Here is a 4839-nt window from a genome sequence, read left to right as displayed (position 1 = left end):
CAGGTTATCAAATGGGAAATTATCAGCTATAGGAATGGAGTCATCTGTAATATGTTCAAGGCGACTCAAGTGGTCTGCCAATAAATTCTGGTTACCACTCCTGTCCTTAATTTCCAAATCAAATTCTTGTAATAGCAGTATCCAACGTATAAGCCTTGGTTTGGACTCCTTTTTAGCTAATAAATACTTTAGAGCTGTGTGGTCTGAATACACTACTACTTTAGTACCAAGTAAATAGGCTCGGAATTTATCCAGAGCAAAAACAATAGCAAGAAGCTCTTTCTCAGTAGTAGTGTAATTCGATTGAGCGGCATCTAAAGTTTAAGACGCGTAAGCAATAACAAAAGGATCCTTACCTTCACGCTGAGCCAGTGCTGCTCCTACGGCATGGTTGGAAGCATCACACATTATTTCAAATGGTTAGCTCCAGTCTGGTCCTCTCACAATTGGAGCTTGAGTTAGGGCGGTTTTCAGCTTATCAAACGCTTGTTTGCAATTTTCACTGAACTCGAACTCAATATCTTTCTACAGTAGCCTGGATAAGGGAAGTGCTACCTTACTGAAGTCCTTAATGAACCTCCTGTAAAAACCTGCATGGCCAAGGAAAGAACGGACCTCCCTCACAGAAGAGGGGTAAGGTAAACTAGAAATAACATCCACCTTTGCTGGATCTACAGAAATGCCAGTATTAGACACAACATGTCCTAGTACAATCCCTTGTTTAACCATAAAGTGACATTTTCCAAAATTTAATACCAGGTTTGTACTGACACATCTATCTAATACTCTAGATAATCCATCTAAGTAAAGGCTAAAAGAATCGCCATAAACACTAAAATCATCCATAAAAACTTCCATGCAGTCCTCAATAAGATCAGAGAAAAGACTCATCATGCACCTCTGAAAAGTAGCTGGTGCATTACACAAGCCAAAGGGCATTCTCTTGTAAGCATAAGTCCCAAAAAGACATGTAAAAGTGGTCTTTTCCTAATCCTCAGGAGCTATATGAATCTGGAAATAACCTGTGTAACCATCTAAAAAACAATAATGCGATTTATCTGACAGGCGATCCAGCATTTGATCAATGAATGGAAGAGGATAGTGATCCTTACGGGTTGCTTAGTTGAGGCGTCTGTAGTCAATGCAGACCCTCCAGGCGTTCTGAACTCTGGTTGTCAGGAGCTCTCCATGCTCATTCTTCACTGCAGTGACTCCAAACTTCTTTGGCACCACTTGTACTGGGCTTACCCATTCACTGTCTGAGATGGGATAGATGATATTTGCCTCTAGTAGTCTGGTCACTTCCTGACAACCTCTAGGATAGTGGGGTTCAGTCTTCTCTGGGGTTGACGGACAGGTCTTGCTCCCTCTTCTAAAAATATTATATGCTCACAGACTTGAGGATTGATGCCTACTATGTCTGCCAAACTCCAACCAATTGCCTTCTTGTGCCTCCTCAGCACACCAAGTAGCTGATCTTCCTGTTGAGAAGTGAGTTCCCTTGCAATGATAACCGGAAACTTCTGCCCGTCTTCAAGGTAAGCATATTTGAGGTGTGGAAGAAGGGGTTTTAATTCTAACTTTTGATCATGTTCAGGCTCTGGGTTGTCTGGAGCTGGTAACAGTGGTAAAGCACTGTCATTGTCCTCTGAGAATGTCCCCACACTTGGGCCTTGTCCTGTGTGCTTCTCTTCAAATTCCTCCTGGTGAACTTCAGCCACGGTTTCATCTATAATGTCACACTGGAGGATAGAATGATCCTTCGGAGGGTGCGTCATAACTCCATTCAGGTTAAACATCACTATTCGGCCATCTATTTCAAAAGAGTATGTTCCTGAAAAAGCATCTAATTTAAACTTTGAGGTTCAAGAATGGCCTTCTGAGTAGGATTGATGATGGCTTGTTTGAGTCATTTTGGGGCATTTCCAGGATATAAAAATCAGTGGGGAACGTGAGTCCCTTAATGCCCACTAATACATCATCAGCAACTCCAACCACTGTAATAATGCTTTTATCTGCTAACACAAAACGAGCTGCCGACCTTTTTAAGGGAGGGAGCCTCAAAACATCATATATAGACAAAGGCATTATACTCACACATGCTCCTAAATCATACATGCAGTCAGAAATTATCACACCACCAATAGTATAATTAACTATACAAGGACCTAGGTCACTACACTTTTCAGGTAAACCTCCCATTAAAGCAGATATGGAACTTCCTAAAGGAATAGTTTCTAATTCATTAATTTTGTCTTTATGGATACATAAATCTTTTAGAAACTTTGCATACTTAGGTACCTGTTGAATAACATCAAATAGAGGAACAGTTACCTCAACCTTTTTGAATAAATCTACCATTTTTGGATCAGGTTCTAGCTGCTTCCTGGACTTCCTTTCAAGTTATGGAAATGGAATAGGAGTGGTGTCTTCTGTAGTGTCTGCTTCTTTTGATGCTTCCTCCTGTGGTCGAGCTTCTTCTTTTTCAGCTATGTCCTGTATGTCTTCTTCCTCTTCAACATCTTCTATTTCCACTACCTCTTCAGCTGAGGCGTGTTCTAGTGAGCTTGGCTCCTCCTGGTTCCTCTCATGCAGTGTGGTTCCAGACCTTAGGGTGATGGCATTAATACCACCCTTGGGATTGGGTAATGGTTGAGAGGGAATTCTACTGGAGCTCAAAGATTGATTATTGGAGTTATTCATTGAACCAATCTGTGAGACAAGAGCTTGCAAAGTAGCGTTCAAACCATTCAGAGTGGCATTAATGTTATTTTCTATGGTCTGCTGTCTCCGATCAATTGATTGTAGTAAGTCATCATTAGCAGAAGAAGAAGGATAGGTAATTTGAGAGGTCTGCTGTTGGGTATTATGTGGTCCTTGGGATTGCCTTAGGTGAGGTGCTCTGTAAGGCTAGTACTGGTTCTGCTGCCTGTTATTGTTGTTATTCCACCTCTGATTCCCCTGATTATCTCTGCCTCATCTGTTGTTGTTGTTGTCCCTCCAATTCTGGTTAGAATTGTCCTGCCATCTATGGTTGTAATTGCCACTTTGATTGTACCCTTGGTTGGGGCGGTCATAGAAGTTATGAGTGGCTGCCATGGTGTTGTCTTCCTGCTGGAGCTGCGAACATTCATCAGTATAATGGCTATAATCAGCACAGATTCTGCAAACTCTCTGTGGGACTAACTGTTGGTTTTGCTGTGGTGGAGAAGGTTGAGCTTGCTGAACTTGTTGTTGATTCAATTGCATCTGCTTCAGCAAGTTGGTCATTTCACAGATACTCTGAGTTAAAGCAGTAGTCTCTCTACTAGAGGATACTTCTGCAACGGCTTTTGCACAGCCTTGTTTCTGCCTGTGATTCCTAGTAGATTCAGCTAAGTCGCTGATCAATTGCCATGCCTCATCAGTGGTCTTGTACTTTTTCATGGACCCATTACTAGCACTTTCCAATGTGGTCTTGTCTTGGGGCCTCATGCCTTGTGTGACGTAATCGAGTAACACTATCTTGTCAATCATATGGTGGGGACAAGATTCCAAAAGATTATTGAAGCGCTCCTAGTACTCATAGAGAGTTTCAGAATCATCCTGAACAATCATGGAAATATCTTTCCTCAGTTTATCAGTAACTTCAGCTGGAAAGAACTTTTCCAAGAATTTTCTTCTCAGTGTATCCCAGTTGGATACAATTGCTGCTGGTTGAGTGTAGTACCACTCTCTTGCCTTCCCCTCAAGAGAAAACGGGAAAGCTTTAAGCAAAATTGAAGTTTCATTTGCACCATCACGCCTGACAGTAGAATAAGCTGCCTGAAAATCTCTCAGGTGCTTGATAGGCTCTTGAGCAGGCAAGCCATGAAACTTGGGCATCAAATTGAGCAGTGCAGTCTTTATTTCAAAGTGTGTAGCCACCGCTGGGTGATGCGCTTAAAATGGTTGCATTGTAAAATCAGGGGCTCCAGCCTCCTAGATAGTAACTCTCCTAGCTACTGCCATGTTACCTGCACGTAAAACAACCAAATCAGTAGAACGGGGGCTGGTTTCTTTCTCAAGTGACATTTCAGATTCGCCCTCAGAGAGGACTAACCGACGTCGAGCTTGCCTTATTCGTGAAATAGTTCTTTCAATCTCAGGATCGAATACTAGCAAGCTTAGGTCAGGAAGCGAACGCATCATCCAACGAAAGAAACAAGCAGCTCATAGTAGTAAAATAAAATAAAATGCAAATAAATAAAATCCAATCAATAACTTTAGCACTCTATTGCAACTTCCCGGCAACGGCGCCAAAAATTGATGGTGGCGGAAATTGGCGAGTTAAGAATGATTATAAAATATGCGTTGCAAGTATAGTTCTCAACCAACCAGAAATCCGCTTATCAATTTAGAAGGGTGTCACAGAAATTAAAATTGAAATACTGAGAGTATGAATCCCAGGTCATCTCCCAACGAGTTGCAGAAAAGTGTGCTATTTTATTAATCAGATGTTTTCAAAAAGGTTTGAGTTGAATGGTAGAAAATTAAATTAGAGAATTTATATAAATTTAAATAAAAGCCTTGACTGGGAGTTGATTAGCTGGAAGCCCTATTCTTGTTGGAGTACTCTCAAGATTAATTGACAATTGAGGGTTACTATGTTTAGTTGTCCCTCACTAAGTAAGGGAAAGTTAAACAAGTTGGAATGCTGTTTCTATCCACAAGTTCCAATCCGCTCTTGGGAGGATTGGTGTTAGTGACTAGAGAGCAATCCAACAATAAACCCAATTACAATCTTTCTCTTGAGCATCCCAACTCAAGGGTTCCTTTCAATCAACTCCCCATCAAGTTAGGGAACTACTCGCTCATTGT

At 41.4% G+C, this 4839-nt stretch overlaps 1 non-coding gene across 1 annotated transcript; it reads left to right on the top strand.

Annotated features, from left to right (window-relative positions):
• The first annotated feature begins 3510 nt into the window (after window positions 1-3510).
• Window positions 3511-3618, top strand: LOC148548481 (small nucleolar RNA R71). Its single transcript, XR_015897871.1, has one exon. It is a non-coding gene; the product is annotated as a small nucleolar RNA R71 (small nucleolar RNA).
• Window positions 3619-4839: the final 1221 nt, after the last annotated feature.

Source organism: Arachis ipaensis, chromosome B8 (assembly GCF_059453495.1).
Source record: "Arachis ipaensis isolate K30076 ecotype BB chromosome B8, ASM5945349v1, whole genome shotgun sequence".
Taxonomy (NCBI): Eukaryota; Viridiplantae; Streptophyta; class Magnoliopsida; order Fabales; family Fabaceae; genus Arachis; species Arachis ipaensis.
This window is presented reverse-complemented; position numbering and strand designations above follow the sequence as displayed.